We start from the raw sequence: 25,444 nt of genomic DNA, 5'->3' as shown, positions 1-25,444 counted from the left end.
GGAATCTGTCAAAACTCTATAGAAAAATTGGCAGTAACCTCTTTGACATCGGCCACAGCAACTTCTTTCAAGATTTGTATCCAAAGGCAAAGGAAACAAAAGCAAAAATGAACTTTTGGGACTTCATCAAAATCAAAGCTTCTGCACAGCAAAGGAAATAGTCAACAAAACAAGGGCAACCCATGGAATGCAAGAAGATATTCGCAAAGGACACTATAGACAAAGGGCTGATATCCAAGATCTATAAAGAACTTTTCTTTTATTTATTTATTTATTTATTTATTTATTTGACAGAGAGAGATCACAAGTAGGCAGAGAGGCAGGCAGAGAGAGAGAGAGAGAGAGGAGGAAGCAGGCTCCCTGCTGAGCAGAGAGCCTGATGCGGGACTCGATCCCAGGACCCTGAGATCATGACCTGAGCCGAAGGCAGCGGCTTAATCCACTGAGCCACCCAGGCGCCCCTATAAAGAACTTTTCAAACTCAGCACACACAAAACAGATAATCATGTCAAAAAATGGGCAGAAGACAGGAACAGATACTTCTCCAAAGACTTACAAATGGCTAACAGACACAAGGAAAAATGTTCATCATCATTAGCCATCAAGGAGAGTTAAATCAAAACTGCATTGAGATACCACCTTGCAAGAGTTAGAATAGCCAAAATCAACAAGACAGTAAACAACAAGTGTTGGAGAGGATATGGAAAAAGGGGAACACTCTTACACTGTTGGTGGGAACACAAGTTGGTGCAACCACTTTGGAAAACAGTGTGAAGATTCCTTAAGAAATTAAAAATAGAGAAGTCGAAGCTAATGCATTTTATTTATTTGATTCATGTAGGTTCCTAGAGTCAACATGAAGATGGCCTGTTTCATTTCGGTGGTAGAAACCAAAATGCTCCAATTGGCAGCTACTCCAAGATTTAGTAGTGGAGAGGTTGGACCCTCCAGTAGAGACGAATTTGCCTGTTTATCACACCATCAAGGAGCCTGAAGTTTTTATCAGGAGAATCCGTGGTGAGGAGGAGAAGGTACTAGATCCAGGGAAGTCTGAATTTGAGTCCTAGCTCTACTTTTTATTCCATGTGTAATTCGGATTGAGTCACTGAAAATTCCTGGGTCTTGTTGTCTCTTCTCCAAAGTGAAGATAAAACTTTTCCTATCAGCCTCGGCCCTTGTGTGAATAAATGACCAAACCAAGTGAAAATACCTGATCATCAACATATAGATGAAGACATGGTGACTCTCACTCTGGCTCATTAATTTATCCGCTAAATCAAAAAGCCTATAATTTACTTTTCCATGGGTTCTCTGGACAACACAGGTTTGTCGAGCGCTCAAGGCTGATTTCTTCCTGTGTGAGGTTTATAGAAGTTTCACCAAGGAGTTCTTGGTTCTCGGCAAAAGAAGTTGGGAGCTCAACAATCCTTGCAAACTCTCTTGATTCCTCAGTAGTGCACATTTCCCACTATTCCCCGCCCCGTCTCATCTCCCTGTGGATTCTCTGGTTACAGCTGTTTAACCATGTGACTCAAGTAGGATCTGTCATATGGATTGAAGAGATGGGCACCTGTGACAAACACTGGGTCTCCGAATCATTCCATGCAATGTGTCAAATATGAACCAAGTTTCTCTTGTTTGAAAATAAAATGACCCCTTCACTATGTATACCGAGTTGCAATCACAGGTTTTGTTGTTTACAATACATTTGAGTGGGATCTTACCAGCTGTGTTTGAGCCAAGTATGATCATTAAATACATAACCCTGACATTGTTTTTATCAAAAGGTAACGTTTATGTCATCTTCTTTGGTATCCTGGTGGGCTTCTGATTGTTCCAGCCAATAAAGTATGGCAAAAGTGGTGCCGTGTGACTCCTGAAGCTGCCCACAAAGGGTTATGTATCCTACTCAGTCTTGTGGAGCACAGGCTATGGGGGAGGCTGGAAATCCTGTAAGAAGTCTGGTCGTCCTGAGAGCACCAGGCTTCCTGGAGAGGCTCTCTGTGGGTGTCCTGGTCAACAGTCCCCTCTCCGTCCCCAGCTGACACCTAGCAATATCTGCTGGTCCTGCGAGTGAGCCACCCTGGCGCCCAGCCCAGACTAGCCTTTCAAGGGTGGAAGCCCCCATGACAACGGGCTTCCACCACCCAAGAGGCTAAGTGAGAACTGCCCAGCCAAGCTTCTTCCAAATTCCTGACCAACATATCTTGAGAAAGAGAGGGAAAAAAGTTGTTTTAAACTCCTACATTTTGGCACAAATTCTTACACCACAAGAGTAATTGTGCAACAAGTCACTTAAAAATTTTGAAGCTCAGCTTGCCTGGGGGGTTCAGTTGGTTAAGCATCTGACTCTTGATTTCGGCTCAGGTCATGATCTCACTGGGATGGAGCTCAGTGTTGGGCTCTGTGCTCAGCAGGCAATCTGCTTGGATACTTTATCTCTCTCTCTCTCTCTTTCCCTCTGCCCTTCCCACTTCTAAAAAATAAATACATCTTTTAAAAAATGTGAGGCTCTGGGAGATTCTCTATAACCCAGGATTGCTGTGAGACATTAAGGACTCGGTGTCTGGAAGTGCCTCACAGCGTGTCTGTGCATCAGTGACTCCTCAACTCTTCTCTCTGCCATCCTTCCATTCAGGGACAGGATCTTGGTTTAAAAAAAAAATCTAGAGGCTATAGATAGTTTGCTAATATTATTTTTTCTTTTGGCCCCATTAACCCAGTGGTTGTGGATTCCCAGAGAACTCCGGGTCAGTCATGAGTCTGAGGCATACTTGGAGCTTTTCTTCATTGGGGTCCTTTATTCAGAACTTCCTCTTCAGTGCTCACAAGTTCTTAGTGATAGTCATGTTCATGTTAATTTTCTGTCTCCTGTAGCTCCTCAATGAGTTACTTAACAGTAGGGACAGTCTTTGGTAGAATACTCTTTTAGCTCCGTAAGTAGATCAACAAGTTGTAAATCCTTCTTGAAGTTCAGGACCACTTATTTGAATTTTCAATGGTAGGAGACAAACCATGTGCTTTATGAGAGTCAAGAACATAAGGATTTACTCGTTGTGCCCAGTGTTTTCTTATTCTACTAGCTGGTAGATTATTATTATTATTTCATTGTCTTCATGATAGTAGATGAAGCTATCATGATTTCTCTTTGCTTTCAACTTAAAAAGAAAGTTTTCAAGATTTCTGGGGAGAAAACCACATTAGCCAGGGAAACGGACAATAATCAGAGCAACAATCCCTCTTTCTCAAGTCATAAATCCCAGTTATAAAAAAGAGAAAGAAAAAAATTATATAGAAGTAGACTAAGGTAATGCCACATCTCCCAGCTGCCTCGGACTCTTAGACCTTTTGAGAAACTTGAGGTATTTCATCATGGGTGAGGGTTTTGGGACTCTATTTGTGGAATTTATTTTTCATGGTCCAATGATGAAAATAACACTAAGTTCCACAAATAGATTTCAAGTGGGTCAAGCGTTTCAGTTTGGAAAGTTAATCTCCTGAGCGGTGAGTTCCATCCAAGCCTGGGAGGGCTTAGGACAAGGACGTGTGAGAGCAAAGCAGCCAAGTCCTACTGAGTCCTGGTCCTTATGCCACCAAGTGGGATTTGGGAGGGTTGGAGGGGAGAGGACTGGGAGGGATTTGCGTTGTGGCCCTTCTTTCTGTAACTGCCCCCAGAAGCTATGGGGTCAGCACACCCTTACATAACGGGTCTTAATGGAAGACTCCTGACTCCAGCTCTTTTCCTCACGGACATGGTTGGGTGTCTTCATGGGTCCTGGGGAGAGAAGTGCCCCAGCAGGTGTGTGGCCCCGTGAGGTGTGGAGTCGCAGGGTGGGTGGAGTGACATAACACTTGGTCTCCCCGTTGGGGGACGCACTCTGTCCTTCCCTCCGGGTCGTCCCGTAACTCCGTGCTGTAGACTAAATGCTCTCTCCTCTCCTGCCCTCCGTGGATTTGAAGCCAAACATGATTTCACATAGAGTTCTCGGGTCATTGGTTAAGTCACCCTCTGGACGGCTATGTTAAGAAGCCCCTGTCCCTTAATGTTTCCAGGAACTCTAACCCATGAAGCACGTGGAATGCCTCACCAAACAACATGGAATCCTTACCAACTAGTATTTTCCCCACCAACACAATCTACTTTATTTATGGCTCCTTAGCAAAATACAACAGCGCTTATTTAATGGGCAGAATTCTAAGAAGGCCCCGGCCCCATATGCCTGGATGATCCCTTTCCCTTGAGAGTGGGCAGGCCTGTGAATGGGAGGGGCTGACACTCCTGTGCCCACTTACTCATCCTCGGCCTCTGAGCGAACCAAAATGAAGATTATTCCGGTGGTCCTGACCTCATCAGGCAAGCCCTTTCTGAAGTCACAGGTATTATTCATGTTATGAATAATACCATGTATTACCATGTAATGTAAGAGACATTCAGTGTGAGGGGGTTCTCTGTCATGGACTTTGACCTTGAAGGGGACTCCTCGTGGGTGGGAGTGAGCCCCAGCTGAAGCTAGCAGGGAATCGAACCTTGTGGAGAATCTGAGTGGGCTGGAAAGGAATCCTTCCCTAGTGAAGCCTCTGGAGGGGAAGGCAGGCGAGGAATCAGCCCGTAGTGCTTGGGCTTGGGAGAGACAGGACTGTGAGATTAGAAATGTCTGTTATTTAAAACCACTAAACTTATGGTAACTTGTTAGACGTTGGAGAAAGTAAATACAGGCACTCATCCATGTGCCGAACATTGTAGTAAAGATACGCCCTGTATTATCTCATTTAATTCCCGTAACAATCCTCAGCAGCGTCACTATGTCCACTGTTAGAACCAGAAAACAGGAGCTTGGCTCAATGGACCAAAGCAGCAAAGGTTGCTTCCTCAAATCCTGCAAATGTCCCCCTCCCTGTATTTGAATCTGTGAGACTCCCCCAAGCCATGTTCTTCCCTCGGCATTGCTGTGTCTGTCCTCACAGTTTTGATGCTGATGCCCTGTGGAAGTATTTTATGCTGAACCCGTTGGTTTCTTATAGGTACGAGCGTCTGTGGATGCAAACTGCCATTCAATTGTGCTCTTGAAGAATCTAACTCAGCCTTGAGTATTAAAATTATTAAGTTAAAGTCTTTCACAAAATGCAAGTCCTTCCTTCCTTTTTAAAAGATGAAGAATGTGCATGAGGGCACCGGCTCGGAGCTCCCACCCCGTCCTGCCCGCCCTCGCGCTACATTCCCCGGACCCCTCCCCCACCCCCCGAGAGGCTTTATTGACTTGCTTTATTGGCTTTATTACTGAGTTCGTACCTAATCTCCAGTCTCCCTCCCAGGCCAAGAAAACAAAACACTGCTGGATCTGCGGCTTGAAGCTTAAAATCGAGTCAGCGTGCTGCTGGACTCCTTCTGACCCAGCACCTCAGACCAGGTGAGCGGGTAAGTGTTTTCCTTGTGACAACATCTTCACCTTGTAGCCAAGCTCCTTGTATTGAATTACGATCTGGTCCCATCATGCATTCCTTCAAGGAATTGCTCTATATTTAGAACTGCCAGAAACCCAATCTTTCCCCATCCAAACACAAGATTGCTAGAGAGGTTAAGTAAATGTGCCCTTGCTCCCACACGGGAAAACAGAAAAGGCAGAGTGAAAATTGCAGACAGAATTGGAAGACAGAGTGGAGGGCAGGGATCCGTTGTGGGCAAGAACTGGAATATGAAGGCAAGATGGAAAATGACATTACACCGAAATGAAGGGAAAAGCTCAGACAAAATTGAGAAATATAAAACCACTTTCCCCCAAACAATGAGTAAGGAAGAAAATTCAGGGCAGACCACAAGTGCATAAGACCTAGCAGCAGGGAGGGGCTCAGGGAACCCGGGAGGATTTGACACTCTGAGTTTTAAGTCTCTGCAGCGAGGGTCTGACAGAGACTTTGTAGGAAGAAGCTGAAACGTCGCTGGCCCCTGTCCAAGATTACTGGTGCTGCAGGAGTCAAATCATCAGAAATTTGGGAAAATCAGATGGAGGCCATGAAAAGTATGACAAGGATAATGTAATATTGAACGTTCGACAGGCTGTCGATTTAATCCTAACAGAAATCTTCTGATACTCTTGCTATTATTGTGCCCATTTTAGAGACTGGCATGTTGAGGCACTGAGAACTGAAGTAGTTTGCCGAAGGGGAGGGCAGGGACAGGGGGGTGAGGAGACCGGGGCGGCAGGCGTGCAGGACACAAACGGAAGAAGAGGGAGAAGGCACCGAGGCGAGACAAGGTTCTGAGGGACGCAGGGGCCGTGGCAAGAATGGCGGCGGCTTTCGTGCTGAGCGAGAGGGGAAAGCCCGGTGGCTCTGAACGGAGCAAGAATGCAGTTGGACCCACATTTAAAAATCGTTCTTCTGGCTGCGACGGTGAGAAGCAACGATGAAACGGGCTGGGGGCAGGATCTGCCTCCCAGCGGGGAGGGCCTGGGAGAGGCGTGGTGGCCTGACGGATGCCTGGCACTGGCTCTGCTCCATGGGGCCCCTGCTCTCCCCTGACTCAGCGTGGAGAGGGCGAGGTCCGCGACGGTCCGCACAGTCACACTGTGCCTCCTTCGTGACAGTATCCTCTGGGGGCTCAGTCTGGGGGAGTGGCTTCTGTGTACACTCGGGCAAGCTCCTGCTCAACCCATGATACGAACATGACACTGGCTGGTTTACAAAGCGATTTCATGTGAACTGTTTGGGAAACAGCCCAGGAAGGTAAGGGTGTCCGTCCCGTACTCCTCCTGCCACTGGACGGGAGAGGGGACAGACACGTGAATGCGCAGGTGAGCCTGTCCAGTGTCCCAGGGACTGGGGACTTTGGTGGGAAAGTGAGCCCATGGCGATGCTCTGGGCTCCTCCATGGGAGGGATGCCTGCTTCCCATAAATACCACACATGGTGCTCAGCCTTTCCGTCAGGCGCCTTCAAAGTTCTACTGTGATAAAAGTGACAAATCACTGTAGAGAAGATGAGCGAAGATGAAGGAAAACCAAATAAACTAAGATCTCATACAGTCAGGTCGCAACAAAGGCTTTCCGTTTATAAGACGGTTTTAAGGCTCGACACAGAAGAGCCTTTTGAGAATGAGTTCAAAGCGTTTCCTCTGCTCACCGCAGCTCCAAGAATCAGCAAAGCATCCACATCTATTAGCTTTGATTCCCAAGTCATGAAAACCCCTCATTGTTTTTTCTTTTTGTTCCATAGGAAGTGTCATTAGCTCAGCCTTTATAAGCTTTCTTGCAAGTTAAATAGATGATCTCCCCTCTAATGACACGGCTAAGATGAAGGGGAGGTACCCAGCGTGGGCACAAAATTTAGGGGATAGGGCATTCAGAAACTGGCAACCAAAATAAATAATATTTTCATGCGATATTTTCAGAAATCAAAATGCCCCAACTTCCATCCTGAACAAAACCTCAGAACTCGAAATGCAGGCAGTTATCAGGATGAGTGACTTCTCCTTTTGCTTTAGGCTTCAAGGAAGTGGTGTTCCCCTCTGATGTTTTATGCGGCAATATTCTCTGTGCATTTCGTGTTCCGTACAAGCCAGGGGTTGTTTCTCAGGCATCGGGCTCAAAGAGGAGACAGTGAGAGCGTTGCATCTCGTAGGACCTCTTGGACACAACACAATTTGGCTTTAATTGGTTACATCTCCCCGAAGCATTTTTAAATGCAGCCTGTCATGGTCTTAATCTCCAGCTTGTAGAGGAGCCCCCCCGTCGGCACAACCTCCTTGTTGCCCAGGCAGCGGGGCGTTCTGCCAGCTCAGGGGTCTGCCCGGCCCCTCCTGGCAGGTGCCCTCTGTGTTGGAAGGGGAGGCTGGTGATCCAGGCATGATCATAAGGAGACTTTCACATAAGCACGCGCAGGCAGCAGTCACACAGTCAGCACGAAGCTGTGACTATGAGGCTGTTGTTATACTTTGCACGATGGCTTGAGCCATTAATTAGAGGATGGTTTTCCTCTTGAGATGCTGCTGATTAAAATATATGTACACTCTGTTGGAAAATAACTTCAGGGCGGATGGGAAAATAGTGAAGAGAGATCTCCAATAAATACCTTTGAAAGAAAGGGCATTTTCGTGAAGAGGAAAAGACTTGTCTTCTTGCCCTGCTGGGAGCCGAGTCTCCCAGAGCCCTTTTGTGGTTGGCTGGGCCGGCTTTGCTTAAAGATAAAAGAGATGAAGAATGGAGTGAATCAGCCGAACTCTTCCATAGCTAACAACCAGAATTTTCTTCGGAGTTGACTTTCTTTTTTTTTTATTTTTTATTTTTTTTTTAATTTTTTTTATTTCCAGCATAACAGTATTCATTATTTTTGCACCACACCCCGTGCTCCATGCAATCCGTGCCCTCTATAATACCCACCACCTGGAACCCCAACCTCCCACCCCCCGTCCCTTCAAAACCCTCAGATTGTTTTTCAGAGTCCATAGTCTCTCATGGTTCACCTCCCCTTCCAATTTCCCCCAACTCCCTTCTCCACTCTAAGTCCCCATGTCCTCCATGCTATTTGTTATGCTCCACAAATAAGTGAAACCATATGATAATTGACTCTCTCTGCTTGACTTATTTCACTCAGCATAATCTCTTCCAGTCCCATCCATGTTGCTACAAAAGTTGGGTATTCATCCTTTCTGATGGAGGCATAATACTCTATCCCCAGGGGTACAGGTCTGTGAATCACCAGGTTTACACACTTCACAGCACTCACCAAAGCACATACCCTCCCCAACGTCCATAATCCCACCTCCTTCTCCCAAACCCCCTCCCCACAGCAACCCTCAGTTTGTTTTGTGAGATTAAAAGTCACTTATGGTTTGTCTCCCTCCCAATCCCATCTTGTTTCATTTATTCTTCTCCTACCCACGTAAGCCCCCATGTTGCATCACCACTTCCTCATATCAGGGAGATCATATGATAGTTGTCTTTCTCTGCTTGACTTATTTCGCTAAGCATGATACGCTCTAGTTCCATCCATGTTGTCGCAAATGGCAAGATTTCATTTCTTTTGATGGCTGCATAGTATTCCATTGTGTATATATACCACATCTTCTTGATCCATTCATCTGTTGATGGACATCTAGGTTCTTTCCATAGTTTGGCTATTGTGGACATTGCTGCTATAAACATTCGGGTGCATGTGCCCCTTTGGATCACTACGTTTGTATCCTTAGGGTAAATACCCAATAGTGCAATTGCTGGGTCATAGGGCAGTTCTATTTTCAACATTTTGAGGAACCTCCATGCTGTTTTCCAGAGTGGCTGCACCAGCTTGCATTCCCACCAACAGTGTAGGAGGGTTCCCCTTTCTCCGCATCCTCGCCAGCATCTGTCATTTCCTGACTTGTTGATTTTAGCCATTCTGACTGGTGTGAGGTGATATCTCATTGTGGTTTTGATTTGTGTTTCCCTGATGCCGAGTGATATGGAGCACTTTTTCATGTGTCTGTTGGCCATCTGGATGTCTTCTTTGCAGAAATGTCTGTTCATGTCCTCTGCCCATTTCTTGATTGGATTATTTGTTCTTTGGGTGTTGAGTTTGCTAAGTTCTTTATAGATTCTGGACACTAGTCCTTTATCTGATATGTCATTTGCAAATATCTTCTCCCATTCTGTCTAAAGCTAGAACTCAACCACAAAAGGAAGTTTGGAAAGAACCCAAATACATGGAGACTAAACAGCATCCTTCTAAAGAATGAATGGGTCAACCGGGAAATTAAAGAAGAATTGAAAAAAATCATGGAAACAAATGATAATGAAAATACAACGGTTCAAAATCTGTGGGACACAACAAAGGCAGTCCTGAGAGGAAAATATATAGCGGTACAAGCCTTTCTCAAGAAACAAGAAAGGTCTCAGGTACACAACCTAACCCTACACCTAAAGGAGCTGGAGAAAGAACAAGAAAGAAACCCTAAGCCCAGCAGGAGAAGAGAAATCATAAAGATCAGAGCAGAAATCAATGAAATAGAAACCAAAAAAACAATAGAACAAATCAACGAAACTAGGAGCTGGTTCTTTGAAAGAATTAATAAAATTGATAACCCCCTGGCCCGACTTATCAAAAAGAAAAGAGAAAGGACCCAAATAAATAAAATCATGAATGAAAGAGGAGAGATCACAACTAACACCAAAGAAATACAAACTATTATAAGAACATACTATGAGCAACTCTAGGCCAACAAATTTGACAATCTGGAAGAAATGGATGCATTCCTAGAAACATATAAACTACCACAACTGAACCAGGAAGAAATAGAAAGCCTGAACAGACCCATAACCAGTAAGGAGATTGAAACAGTCATTAAAAATCTCCAAACAAACAAAAGCCCAGGGCCAGACGGCTTCCCGGGGGAATTCTACCAAACATTTAAAGAAGAACTAATTCCTATTCTCCTGAAACTGTTCCAAAAAATAGAAATGGAAGGAAAACTTCCAAACTCATTTTATGAGGCCAGCATCACCTTGATCCTAAAACCAGACAAGGATCCCACCAAAAAAGAGAGCTATAGACCGATATCCTTGATGAACACAGATGCGAAAATACTCAACAAAATACTAGCCAATAGGATTCAACAGTACATTAAAAAGATTATTCACCACGACCAAGTGGGATTTATTCCAGGGCTGCAAGGTTGGTTCAACATCCGCAAATCAGTCAATGTGATACAACACATCAATAAAAGAAAGAACAAGAACCATATGATACTCTCAATAGATGCTGAAAAAGCATTTGACAAAGTACAGCATCCCTTCCGGAGTTGACTTTCTTCTTTTGTAATCACAGACACGCGATTCCAGGTGCTTCCATGAACTACGCATGGCATTCTCCCTGTAAACGGGGGGGAAGGACAGGCCTTACCAGTTACAGAACCCGCACACTCACCAGTTTCACTGACCCTGTGCACATCTGTGGACCCCCGCAGCATGAGGGAGCTGGGCCTTTTTGGTCTTTGAAAATGGACTAAAAGCTATAGGTAAGTCAGACCTTTGTGGGGGTCAGTGTAGGAGGTGTGGGAGCATTTCTGAGCTGCTCATAGACGACATCAGTTCAAGACTTCAGGAAGCATCTTGGAGCCTGGAACATGGCCCATCCTGCCTTCTCCTAGCCTGGGCCATGATCTTGGATGTGGACTCTGAGGACCAGTGGCATTAATAGCCCCCGCGAGCTCCTCAGACTGTACACTCTCAGACCTGTTGAGTCCGTGTCCACACTGGGACTAGATCCAGGGAATTCTGATCCCCAGGCAAGTTTGAGAAGCACTGGTATAAGATCATGGTGTTCACCAGCCTGGGCTTTCAAGACCATCCTTGTGGGCAGGAGGAAATATTACAAGAGCGGCCTGATGACCAGCCCCTGGACTTAAATGTGGACTCACAGGCACAGACTGCGACTTAGATGTGGACTCACAGATGGGAGCCCTTATAAATATGACAGCCCTTCTCAGCAAGAAGGAGCATGCCGGGGTGGGTGGGTCCATGGACATGGATCTTCAATAAAAGGGAGACTTCGTTGTAGATCAGCCATTCTCAGATCTCTAGGAATTTTAGTGAAGGACATCCACATCAGTGAGGTTCAGTGGAGGTCAAGGCTGGGAGATGCTGAGGACTGAGTAGCTGGGAAGGAGAAAGATGGAAACCATCCTTTGGTGTCTATGGACTGGGCCATGCAAGACTCGGCAGGTGACGGTCCCTACTGGTTTGGTGTCACAGAGCCCTCTGGGTGGCTCATAGCTGCTGCCTTGTTGACCGTTTTCACATTTTTTCTAGCCAGATCCTTAAGCTCTTGGGTCGATTTTGCAACATACAAGTCAACATGGGTCTCTGACAAGCAAGAGCAGTGGTTTCCACTACGGAGCGTCTGCTTTATATCAGATGCCGTCCCAATGACTTGGAGTATCTCTTTAACCCACCTGACCCCCGAAGGAGGCATTTTCTCATTTTAGAAATGAGGAACTTGAGACACGGGTGCTGCTATTTCAAATTTTGCCCCAAACCATTGGATTTGTCCTAATTTGTTTGAATGAGTAGGTGATGGTTCTTGCTGGTGCCCGTCCTGAGGGAGACCCGTCTTCTCCTTCAGTTGACCTCCAGCCACCATCTTCACTCATCTTTGTCATCTGTCCCCTGACCAATGACTGGCCACATCTTGCCACTCCCTGCCTCATGGGTTCTTTTGAATATAGTCTTTGCTTACCTCTACTGTACTGAGGCAGACCACCTCTCTCCCCACAGAATATTTCATGGGTTATTTGTTCTACCATAAAGACCTGCTTCCTCTTGGGAGAATGACTCCCTGGCTAAGGAGAGCTGGAAGGTCTGGATGTCTTCCTTCTCTCCATGCCCACCATTCAGGTAAGAAGCTTCTCTCATCTCCTGCTAAAAATTCATCATCCCAGGTATACAGAACTTTGGAACTGAAATGATCCCTAATGTAGGAAAAGGGAAGTTTCTTTTAAGCAGCAAGTCAGTTCCCCATTAGGATCAACACTCGTGTCCCTTCACCTGCTAAGGCAGGTTCATTCTTGAAGATCTAGGGTCTTCTAATCCTGGAATAACCTAGGGGTGTATGTCTCCAAGTTTCCCCCACAAGATGGTGTAAGGTAGTACATCAGCACAGGAGAGAGAGAAGGGGTCTGGGAGCCTGCATCTCCAAAAGGACAGGAAACAAATGAGAAAGTCATTTTAGGCCTGGACTTTAATCTTTAAAAAAGCATGCAAAGTGTGACTACTCTAGCATAATGTTTCTTTGTTTTACCGTAAACACCCTTTGAATTTCATACCAGATTAAATCACCTAAATGTTTGCCTCCAAGATTCTGGGTGAAGTGAAATCTCCTGGTGGACATGACGTGTTTATTTTGCGGCATTTGGTATCCCCAGTATGTTGCCATGTGGCCCTCTGGACAGCCCAGTGCTCAGATAGTATGGTCCCCTGATGGTTTTGCTGAATAACTATTATAGGGAACAGGACAGTCATTCAGAAAAAGACAAGTGTCTAAACACTGGCCTTACAAAACACTTAAAAAGAGTGGTAGTGATTATAGCTGCTGTGTGGCCCTGTGATCTAGCATCGATTTCCAACAAGCACCCAAATGAGCCAGAATTGGAATCCATGTCACTAAAGCAGATGTTCTTGGTGAGTGGCTGACCCTCCCTGTGACCACTCTGGACACATGGGGCACCTGGGGGGCTCAGTCGGTTAACGTCTGCCTTCAGCTCAGGTCATGATCTCAGGGTCCTGGGATCGAGCCCCGCATCGGGCTCCCTGCTCAGTGGGAAGCCTGCTTCTCCCTCTCCCTCTCCCTCTACCTGTTGCTCCCCCTGCTTGTGCTCTCTCTCTCTCTATCAACTAAATAAACAGAATTATAACAACAACAACAAAGAAACCTCTTTCAGTACCTTCTTATCCCTGATTTTTTGAGAAACATCATAATGAGATCTCATTGCCAATATCCCATGAAGAAAACTTTTTTCCACCTTATTCAGTGATGAGGAAAAGCCATTGAGTCTGCTAGGTAGGGGTTCTACTAAGTAATCTTAAAATAAAAAATAAGTGCATCCACATAACTTTACCATTTTACCACAAATCTTCTTTTCCAAAGGAGCAAATCTTGTCCTATGAGAGGAAGTTTGGAACCAGGGCTTAGGGACCATCCGTTATCTCATCATGAAGCACGGTGATATCCAACAGACTTCATTAGCTGCGCCGCTGAGCCTTGGGACCCTCGTGATTCTCATTGATGAAGCTATCTTTGGTTCTGAAAGATTTTGCCAAGTAAATGCCTTTGGCTCAAGGCATTTAAATAATTTTAGCTTCAGAATTAATGAAAAGATTACTGAAAACATCCTGACAGTATTTGGAAGACAATCTGCACATCTATTTCTCTTTGGAAGAATAGTAATTGTTAAGCTGAATCCATCTTAGATCCTAATTTCAAGCGTCAGACAGTGAACGGACTGGTGAATTTGAGAAAGAGAAATTGAAAACAAAACCTCAAGAAATAAGTCAGAGTATCTTAATGGTATGAAATAAATAAGACAAAGAGATATAGAAATTTCCTTAATTCATAATATAGTTCTCTGGAGACTTGGTTGTTATTGTGGAAATCAGCCACATTTACTATTTTAGGTTGTTATGAGAATACTTCCCTTCACTTATTTTGAAATATGTCCTACTAAAAAAAGTATATATAAACATATGTCCAGTTTAAAGAGTAACATTGAAGCAAACATGTACCTACTCACCAGGCACCAATGGGAAGAAAACATTATTTGTGACCTTGATATCTGTTCTGTCATTGCCAGGATCAATGTCAGTGAGCTTATCCCTTATATTTTCTTCTAGAATTTTTATTTCTTTTAATTTTTTTTAAAGATTTTATTTGTTTGTCCGACAGAGAGAAAGATCACAAGCAGACAGAGAGGGAGGCAGAGAGAGAGAGGGAGAAGCAGGCTCCCCGCCGAGCAGAGAGCCTGAGGCGGGGCTCGATTCCAGGACCCCGAGATCATGACCTGAGCCGAAGGCAGAAGCCCAAACCACTGAGCCACCCAGGTGCCGCATCTTCTAGAATTTTTAATGATTTCAGGTCTTAGGAGTCCCCTCTCAATTTTAACACAGTTCTGTGGTGGGGTTTAGGGTGAGTGTGTGTTCTGGTCTTTCCTATCCATCTCGGTATGGGTACTTTCCCAGCTGTCTGATATGTAGGGATCACTCAAGTAATTTCTGGATTTCTGTCAGAAGAAATTGACCTGTGCATAACCATACATTTTGTGTATCCATGGGCGAAGGGAATGCTGGAAGCATTCTGTGTCACTGTTTTGGTGTGATCCTCTTACTAATTTCTAGTGGCTCTAGTAGTTGTATATTATAGGCACGAGTCCTTTATTGATGAGTTGTGTGGCACTGTGGCTCCCATTCTCACTTCCATGATATCTTTTGATGCACACAAGGATTTTGGTTTTGGGGAAGTTGACCTATTAGTACTTTCCTTAATGAATTATGGTTTTAGGCTTTTAGGTGGAAACCCTTCTCTACGCAGCCCAGAAAAATACTCTCCAATGTTTCCTTTAAAAGTTTTGAAGTTTCAACTTTGACATTTAAGTTATTAATCGGGTGAGAATGAACAACTTCCAGATCCTGAGTTTTCTGTTCTCACTTCATTGATTAATTTGGGTAACTTGTATCCAATACTTCGCCATCCAAATTGACATAATTTTATAATTTCTGATATTTGAGGTGCTGTATTCTCCCAAGGTGTTCATCCTTTTGGATAGTCTCAGTTCTTTGCTCCTTCTTTTTTTTAAATTTAATTTTATTCCTTTTCAGTGTCCCAAAATTCATTGTTTATGCACCACACCCGGTGCCCCATGCAATCTGTACCCTCCTTAATACTCACCACCAGGCTCACCCATCCCCCCCACCCCCTTTCACCCCAAAACTGTCAGTTTGTTTCTCAGAGTCCACAGTCTGTCATGGTTCATCTCCCCCTCCAATTTTCCCCAACTCTCTGCTCTTTCGTGTAAAATTTTGAATCATCTTATTGATAACTCTTCAAAATTTGACATTTTTAAGACTGAATCTTCTTACCCATGAATGTGAAATATTGTTAGGCTTATTACATATCGTTCAATGTTTTTCTTTAAAGTTTTATGATTTTCTGTCTAGAGAAATCACACATCTTTGTTTTAGTCTTTGATTTGTTAATTTTATTGCTTTTATAAATGATGTGTGTGTTGGGAGTCCCCAAGACCTCCCTCATATTTGATGACTCACTAGCAGTTCTTACAAACCTTAGAAGCTGTGGTGTTCATGATATGGTATATTATAGCAAAAAAAAAAAAATAGCAAAAAAGACACATGGGGCAAAAACCAGGTGCAGCCAGGAACATGCTTCTAAGAAATCCCTTCCAGTAGAAAGTATTCACACTAAGGCACACACACAAAACCCAATTCCGAAAAAAAGCATAAAAGGCATGTATAACATAGTGAAACATGTAATATGTGTGTAACTGGAGACCCAGAAGGAGGAGGGGAAGAGAATAGGGAATAAATAATATTTAAAGAAATCATAGCCAAAGATTTCCCAAAACATTTGCAAAACCAGCATGCCAAATGAAGATGGTCTGAAGACCCTACGCAAGATAGGTAAAAACTAATTCCTCTCTGACTTATCATAGTAAACATGCTAAACTCCAAAGACAAGGACAAAATCTTTAAAGAATCCAGAAAAAAATACATTAATTTCAAATAACAATGAAATACTGAGAGCTGAATTCTACACATACACACACACAGACACACACACACACAGACGCACGTGCGCACGCACGATATAAGTTAAGAGACCTAAAGATCATAAAAGACGTATTGTCTTTCTCAAATTGATATACTTTAGTCCTAATTTTTTTAAAAAAGCCTGAAATAAGTCTGTAAATATTTTGTTTCATATTTTCACATATATGTTTGTGGATGGCATTATTCTGAAATTTTTCATTTTTTGATTATCTTATCTGCAAGAGTTATCAAGTTTAAAAATAGCCTCCTTAGAAGTTCCTTTTTTTTCTATTAACTGAAATTGTTTCTGTACAGTTGGTCTCAACCTTTTGACACACATTTGATAGAATTTTCTGTGCAACTACATCTGGTTTTCTATGTACAGTTGGCTTTTAAATTATGCTCTTTTAATATTAAAGAGATCTTTAATATTCATGGGACAATTGAAGTTTTCTGTGACTCTAAATGTCACCTACACATCTTATATTTAATTCTCATTATCATTTAGTTCCAAGTATTTTCTATGTTTCATTATAATTTATTCTTGGCTTTAGGAGATATTTAGAAGTTTGCTTTTCAACTTGAATTGGGAGAATTAATGCTATTAAAATGTTGATACTACCACATCTACAAATAAATGCTGTCCCTAACAAGATTCCAAGGGCATTTTTTATGGAAGAAAGAAAAAAAAAACACCTAAAATTTACATGGAATACGTGAGGTCCCAAATAGCCAAAGCAAACCTGAGAAAGAAGGATGAAGCAGGAGGTATCATAATTTCTGATTTCAGGCTAAGCTGTAAAGCTACAGTCCTCAAACCAGAATGGTTTGGGCATTAAACAGACAAACAGACCAGGGAACAGGTTTGGGAGCCCAGAAATTAACCCAAGCATATACAGTCAACTAATGTTTGATAAGAAGGTCAAGAATAAATACTTAGTAGGGAAAGGCTCTTCGTAAATGATGTGAGATTAACTGGATATTTGTTTGTAAAGGAATGAAACCAGACCCCTACCTCACACCACTCACAAAACTAACTCAAAATGGATTAATTTAAATGTAAGACCTGAAACTATGAAAATACTAGAAAAGAACAGAGGAATAAAACCCCTTGAAATGGGTCTTGGTAGTGAAATTTTGAATATGATACCTAAAGTACTAGCAACAAAATAAAAAATAAACAAGTGGGACTATATTAAACTAAAAAGCTTTTGTACAGCAAAAGACCATCAGTGAAGTGAATGGGAAAAATATTTGCAAGCCATATATCTGCTAAGAGGTTAGTATTCAAAATATATAAAGAACCCATACAACTCAATAGCAAAAACATAAAGAACCCAATTAAAAAATGGTCAGAGGTTATGAATAGACATTTCTCCAAAGAAGATATACAAAAGGCCAACAGGTACATGAAAAGATCCTCCACAACACCAGTCACTAGGGAAATGGACATCAAGACCACCACGAGATGTCATCTCACTCATACCTGTTAGAATGGTCATCACCAAAAAGATAAGTGATAATAAATGTTGGTGTGGTTACGGAGAAAAGGGAGCTCTTGTAAACTTTCAACTGTATGGGATTTTCTTAGTTCTCCTTTTATCATTGATAGCTAAATTAATGTCTTGAAGTGAGAAAATGTCGTACTTGATACTGATTGAAATATTTGAAGACTATTTTGGCTAAGTATGTGATGAATTGAGGCAAATATTTTTGTGCATCTGAAAGAATGAGCTAAAAACCAGATAAAATGGCCCTTATATGTTCGTCAGATCAGTTGTGTTACTTGTGTTTTTTATGCTGTCTGCAACATTGTTGCATCTCGATCTGCTTCACATATTGATAACTGAGAAAGATATGTGGACATTTCCTACCTATGAGAGTGGATTTACCAAATTTTTTGGTAGCCTGTCAGATTTTACTTTATATATTTTGGAGGAGTACTCTTAACATAGAATCATTTTATATGCCTGGCAAATTGCACTTTGTATCAATATGTGCTCATCTTTTGTTTGCGAGTAATTATATTTGTAGTATTTTTCTGATGTATCTCTTACCATTTTTTTTCAACAGTTCTGTGTTCTGACTTAGATGTGCTTTTGAAAAAGAGTGCACAGTGAGACTTTGTGTCTTTGAAACTGGAGAGTCATTCCCTCTTACTGATTGTGATGATTGAATTGTTTGAATTCGGAGATGTTATCTTACTGGTGCTCATTAGATTGCCTTTTCTGTTTTTAGCTTTATCCTTTCTTGCTTCCTTTGGATTGATGGAGTTGTTTGCTTTCCCCCTTGATTACTTCGAGCTTGAATATTAAACATCCTATCTCTCTTCTTTTTGTGTTTATCTTAAAGTATTTAGGTGCCCTTTTAACTCTACAAGGTCTAAAATTAATCATCATCTTAATCCTCCTCCACAACACTAAGGACCTGAGATGTCTAAGCTTCTCCATCCTCCTCCTCCTCTTAGACCCCATTGCTGCCCAAGACTTAAGTTAGTTTTTCTCTGCAAAGCACACATTATCACTGTTTTCACAGTCCACACGTGTTTCCATTTACCACAGCCTTGCATTGTTAAGCCTTCTTCCTTCTTTTAGTTCATATTATTTTTATGTATTTTTTTCTCCCCAAATCAAAACTGTACATCTGTACTAATTACAATAGCTTCCTTTTAATTTCGGTGGACTCACGGATCCTTTGAAACTCCACACGTGGACCCCAGGTTAAGAGCTCCTGATGTAACTAAAAATCATCTTTAATATTATACTGTTCTGGCATCTTAAACCCAAATAAAAGACTTTTTTTTCTCCCCAGTGACTCTGTCATTTGCAGAAATAAGCAGTGACAATTTCAGGGGGTAGATGAGGTTGTTGTTCCCACAGCCCCAATCCTTCAAAAGATTAGCTCATGGGGAAAACCCAGCAAAGGAACACCGAATTCTGCCACAAGGTGAGCCCCGCCATGCCCTGCCAAGAGCTGATCTTTCCCGTTCCTGCCCTTGGCCATTGGCAGTGAGTGGGCATACATTTACGACAAAGTGGCTCAGTGGGTTAAGCCGCTGCCTTCAGCTCAGGTCATGATCTCAGAGTCCTGGGATCGAGTCCCACATTGGGCTCTCTGCTCAGCAGGGAGCCTGCTTCCTCCTCTCTGCCTGCCTCTCTGCCTGCTTGTGATCTCTCTCTGTCAAATAAATAAATAAAATCTTAAAAAAAAAATCACTAAATAGCTTATTTAAAAAAAAAAAAAAGTAATGGCTTGTGTGTGCTGACTTCTGCACAGTGTTCACAGGATCTTGTGCACCTAAACTTGTAGGACTGGGGATACAGCCTCCAGCAATAAGCAAACTCTTGGCTCGGCCTATTAGGTCATTCAAGCTCTCCGCTCTAGGATGCTGGAGTTGATGGCCATGCCACCGCGGGGTCCGCAGAGGCTGTGTGCATCAGAATAGTGTCGAAACAGTAATGGGCAACAGTAGAGCAGTGTCCTGAGAACTCCGAGACAGCCCCCTCCGACGGCTGCGGGTTCTACAGCTCGGAGCTGCCTCGCAGCTGATTTTATGATGGAGAACAGGGGACAGAGCGTGGAAAGGGAAGAAGCTCCGAGGAGAGAGGACAAAGTAGGGGTGGAGTGGGGGAGCGTCAAAAGGGGGGTTTGACGTGCTCATTTATTTGTTTATGGTCAAGTCAGGAAAGTGCTGACCTGAGTATCGAGACTTTGATTCAATTCACAGTTGTGGAGAGAGCTGTGAGGGGAACACATGGGCTTGGAAATCACAGGAGCCTAGCTTCCAAGGCCGGTTGTCATCCTTGCTGGCCTTCTGACACCTGAAGTGACATTTAGGACAATTCCATTTGACAGAGTCCTTCAAGAATCCTGGAGAAGGAAAGAAAAGGGAAGAAGCTAGGAGGAAGGAAGGAAGGAAGGAATTCAAGTTAGATGTTGAAGGGTGAGCTGGTCCTCCTCAAACAGTAACATCACCTGAACTTTGCTACCAAGCTATGACTGTTTCTTTATTCGTTTTTCCTCATATTTTTCTCAACTTAGCATCCAGATTTCTTCACAGTCCTTCCAGTCCAGGACAAAACATGCACTGGCAGAATCTTCTTGTGCGATAGGTGGTCTCCTAGGGCGGAGATGCACGAACTTGAACTTAGCACCGAGCCCCACGTGCTCTCTCCTCCCTGCCTCTGGGGCCCCTGGGCGCCAGCTGGCCGGGAGCCCCTTGCCTCTGCTCTGCATAGTCGCTGTCCCTGGGCGGCAGCCTGGCCCCTGCTAACTTGAGTGTCCCATCTGCATTCTTCTCGGGAGCTCCTGTTCCGTCCTCCCGGCCCCTCTGGCCTGGCTTACTGAACGCCTCCCTGAGACAGGTCGCGCCCCGGCTGCTGTCTCCTCCTTCGACTGTGCCAGAGCTGGAAGCCCCAGCCTCTTGACGCCACCGTCCTCCTGCCTGGAGGCTAGGAGCACAGCTGGTGCTTGGCAGCTGGCTCCAGCCTCTGGCTCCCCTGGGCCACTCCCTGGCCTGACTTCCTCCTGCGAGAACACACGCTCGGCCTCGTCCCCTATGACCCCAAATTCTATTCCCAAAGTAGAATAAAAGGAAAAGGAGAACAAAAAAAGAGAAAAAGAACCCAAGTTCTTCTCTCTACCTTTTTAGCTTGTTTATCCCTGGATCTAGAGAGAGTGTCTAAAACATGGCAGGAACTCAGTACATATTTATGATATGAATGAACAGACAACATAAGGTTTTCCAAAACCTTATGAAGCAGGTTTTCCAAAGCCCAGTTCTGCGGGCATGGTTGGCTTCCATGCCGACCTCGTTCTCCTGTGTCTTCCCAAAATATCCAGGCCAGAAATCTCCAAGCAATGCTGCCCAGATTTCCTGGCAGCTGGAGCCACAGGTACGACCTGGGCTCCGCTAACCTGGACACTCTTAGGAGATCTGCGTTTGAAACCGAGTCAGGCGGGTGGGGCGGGGCACCCGGCGTCGTTTTCGGACGTGAGTCATGAGGCCAGATTAAACCATGCCTGGCAGCAGCCTGATTTTAGGCCACAGCACAGGGACAGTTTCCCATCCCTGGGAGATGTTCCGGAAGCTGAAACCAGAGCCCGCTTCTCCAGTCTTTCTGATGATTTAAGTCCCTCAGTCCATCAGAATCCACCCATGCTTGCGTGAACCCTTGCCTGGGACCTAACACTGCTGTAGCATCCCCGTCCAAGTTCATGACCTCTCATCTCCCTTCCCCCTACACGCCCTTCTGTAATTTGTCTGGTACCTGCCTTAATGCGCGGTCTGAGACATATTTGATCCTTGTGCACTTAGAAAAGTAAACAATCAGATCATTCCATCCGTTGGGCCAATGTTTATGGTCAGTATTTCTCCAGAACACAGTAGCTTGGTCGGAGGACGCCTGGACGTGAATATGCCCACGTCATGGTTTCATCGCTACCACCTGTGTAACGTGGGCACTTCCACCCCCGGTACCGCATCCAAACCTCCCCTCGTCCGTGTGTCCTTTTCAGTTCGGCATCTTAGCAAACTCCCGCAACCTTAGAGTTGATTGTATTTTTTTTTTTTTAACTGAGCACAGTGTGATGCCTTTTTGAATCCTTTTTTGTCTGGATTATAAAATGTGGTGGGGGGTAGGGGAGAAGGAATTTGATGCAGTCAACAAACATCTGTGTCTCTGTAAAACAAAAACAAAGAAAATCTCACAAAGGTTTAAATATTTTTAAAAGGATTTGTGTACTCTATTTTAAAACCACAACATTTAAAAAAGGGACACACCCGCAGCTATCCCAGAAGTCCTTCCCAGACTCACGCACCCCGAGCCGTGCAGGCTGGCTGTCCCCTTTCCATGCACGCATCATCTGGGGTGACGAGGACCCTCATTCTTAAAAGCAGACCTGTTGTACTGAAGCCAGAACCCCAAAGCTTTGTATTTTGAATTTCCGGGTGTTTCTCCCTCCTGTTCATGAACGATCCTCCTCTGCTTTCCATGCAGCTTTCCCCACGAGCTCATCAGTTCTCACCAAGGAGGGGGCTTCTGGGGGCTTCCTAAGTAATCCGACTCTCAAAGGGACTCTGCTGTGGGGTAAGCCGCCTGGTCGTCTCTCCCGTGACTTCTTGCCTTCTCTTGCCCCACCTTCCCTGCAGCCGAAAGTAAACCCCCTAAAACGAGATTAAATAGCATCTCCATCCCATCCCTCACCCACAACCCCAGCAAGGGAAAGGCCCCACCTTCCGACTTAGATCAGCACGGCTCATGGACGGGAGCCTCTCCCTGGTGTGAGGCACGGACGTCCTGCAGGTGGGTCATAGGGGCCCTGACCTTCAGGACTCCCTTCATCACCTCATGGCTCTCGGTTGGAGCAGCCGCCTTCAGGACGGGCCGTGCAGAAACTCAGAATCAGGAGAAACCCTGTATCAGGGTGTGCCTTAGGTTTGAGTCCCCAAAACAGAGCTGAAGGAAGCTGGGAAGTGTCCTTTACCCTTTCTAGTAAATGAGTGTATCTACTGGAGAGGGGGAATCTTTTTTTTTTTTTTTGGTATTCAAACCTGAAAAAAATAGATTTGGATATTTATTTATGTATTTATTCATTTATTTATTTTTGTAACCTTGCCTTTGAAAGCAAGGGGTTAGAACACTGAAGGAACACAGAAGATTGGGTTGTCAGATCAGACTCTCACGAGTCGGAAATCTCATGCCAGCTTGAGGTTTAAGAATAATTTCAAGGATCTAAGTAATCAGAAGGCAGAGGCAAAGCAGTGAGAGGTCCAGGCGTGTCCTCAGGCTCTGTCCTGCTGCGTGGAGAAGCCCTTGGGCCCAGGGTAAGAGGACTCAAAACTGTGTGCGCAGAGATCTTACTCATAGAAGAAGGCGGTGCTTCAGTCAGTGGAACCTCCCCATTTTACATCCAGATGGACATTTATGTCCAGTGACATTTCCGAGGATCCATGCCTGATAATTCCAGGGATCGCAGGTTTGTTTTCCACAAGCAATCCTAGAGAGATCGCACACATCCCTGTGCAAGTCTTCCATCAGCAGACTCTCCGGCAGGCGCCCATCATTGTTTTCCGGGAAGTCTGTCGACTGGGTAATCTTCTTTCCTTCCTCGAGGCATCTTTCTAAGCCCACCATCGAGGCAGAAGTGGGATGGAGAGCCCCCCTCCGACCACCTGAACCACTTCCAAATCAGGGGCCAGGGGCAGACTGTGCTAGCACCGGCCCATCTCCCACCTCTGGGACAGAGAGCAGGACGTCCGGCGCTGCTGCTGCTGTGGAAGACGGAGAGTGAGTTCTTTTGGAAACAGAGTGGTAATGGAGCATTTTTATATTCCCCTTCCTCTCCTTTGGGAAAACGGGTGCTGTCCTTTTTTCACAAGTCCAATGATGGGACTTCAAAGAATCATTCAAATCTCATGTGAAGGTTAGGAATTTGAAACTCATGCTCAGAAATGTTGAAAGTAAGAGGCTCCTTGAAACTGGCGCAAAGGGAAGAGAGCTAGACTCCCACTGGCAGAAGGAAGACGACTCGATTTGTCCTCCCAAAGGAGACATTACCCGGGCAGGGAAGGTGATCCCAGCAGAGGGCTTCTGTTGTGCAGTAGACCGGCTGAAGACGGAGGTTGATGCGGAAGCCTGTGAGAAGGCACCACCCACCGAGAACTTTAGGTCTAAGGTCCTCAGAAGTCGTGGTTCTAAAATCTGCCAAAGCCCCCAGGAGAGGACTTAGTATCTGGACCTCAGTATGTATCATACGTGGAGGGCTCCAAAGTCAGATGCGTAACTGTTCCGGTCAGACACGATCCTCTCTGCCCCTTCCCCGTCCTGTCCCATCCTGTAGAGTCAGGGGTGGCTGGTGGGCAGACAGAATGCAAGAGAAGAGCCAATCCGAGGACAGAGAGACGACCACCTGGTTTCATCAGTGCCTGTCCTGAAGGACTGCATGTGTGTACTTTTGTGCATAATCTGTGTGTGAACTTTTGTGCGTAATCTGTGTGTGCACATACATTTTCCTCATCTCTCCCTTTTGGTGCTCAGATCAGTCAGTGATACACATCACGCTTTAGGCCAGAAGGAGGAGTTTGGGAGTGTTCTATGTGATTTATTTTCCACTTACAAGAGAATGATTCCTTTAATGAGAAAGTACACTGAGCCTTGGTTAAAAACCAATACTGGATCATCTGCACTTCAGTTGGAAAAAACAAACAAACAAAAAACCAACCAACCAACCATAGGGCCCCCTGAGCACTGAGACCCCTCCCAAAGCACGAGCATTATTTTTTCCACAGGGTGGGAAGAGCACATAGGATGCAGTCTGAAGACAATTTGCCCCAAATCCTCAGTGGTCTCCAGGAGAAATAAAACCCATGGTTTCTTCAGTTCAAAAAAATGTGCATTGAACAGGTATGCAAACAAACACACCCTGTTAACACACATTTGACAAAACGGTTTAGGTTTAGGATGGATTTTTCGTGGCCAGGTTCTCTTAGGCTCCGTGCTTGGTGAAGGAGCTTCCTCTCCCTGGACTCTGTCCACACAGGGGTCTCTCCCTGGGACAGGTCCTGTCACCTCCGTGTTGCTGTCACTTCCCATAAGTTTTCATGAAATGATTCCCCCTTCTGTAAGAAGAAACTGGAAAAGCCTATTCAGAGAGTAATAAGAGAAGTTCCAACTATTTCTGCAGAAACTGGCCAAAGCAACAAGCCCAAGAGATAGGAAAACAATGACAACCCATCTTTTTTTTTTCCTGAATCTTGAGATTGATGACTGATAAAGCAGTGAGGGCTCTTGCTGTAGAAGGCTTGCGTCGGGTTTATTGGTGAGACCTCCTGATGTCCGTGCTGACCCATAAACAAGGGGAGCAAGGCAAATCCCATGGACTAAGATGCGACTGATTTACCTTCTTAAAAACAGTGCAGTATAAAAATAATAGTTTAAATGTGCAGCGATTTTTCAATCTGAGGTTATTTTGGAAATCAGAAAGAAAAGAGAAAGGATGAATGCATCCTATTTATTTTTATCTAGTAGTTCCTACAGCATAGGATTTCATTTTTAAAATATTGAATATCTTAGATGCAAAGGACGATGATATTAATTGACAGTTAGTTTCCTAGTTTCCTTGTTTTTTTGCAGACCAGTTTTGTAATGATTAACTCCT

General features: G+C 44.3%; 1 long non-coding RNA gene across 2 annotated transcripts in view; it reads left to right on the top strand.

Annotated features, from left to right (window-relative positions):
- The window catches only part of LOC116598852, a 30,205-nt gene extending 17,845 nt beyond the window's left edge, over positions 1 to 12,360 (top strand). Inside the window, exons 3-5 of one of the 2 annotated variants that reach the window (XR_004289177.1) lie at positions 5,314 to 5,408; positions 10,797 to 10,986; positions 12,245 to 12,360. This is a non-coding gene — a long non-coding RNA (uncharacterized LOC116598852). Of the gene's footprint in view, positions 1 to 5,313; positions 5,417 to 10,796; positions 10,987 to 12,244 lie in introns of both variants that reach the window. The other variant, XR_004289176.1, reaches the window with a different exon arrangement.
- Positions 12,361 to 25,444: the final 13,084 nt, after the last annotated feature.

This window comes from Mustela erminea, chromosome 9 (assembly GCF_009829155.1).
Source record: "Mustela erminea isolate mMusErm1 chromosome 9, mMusErm1.Pri, whole genome shotgun sequence".
Taxonomy (NCBI): Eukaryota; Metazoa; Chordata; class Mammalia; order Carnivora; family Mustelidae; genus Mustela; species Mustela erminea.
The sequence above is the reverse complement of the archived record's forward strand: the minus strand, read 5'-3'. Positions and strand labels throughout refer to the sequence as shown.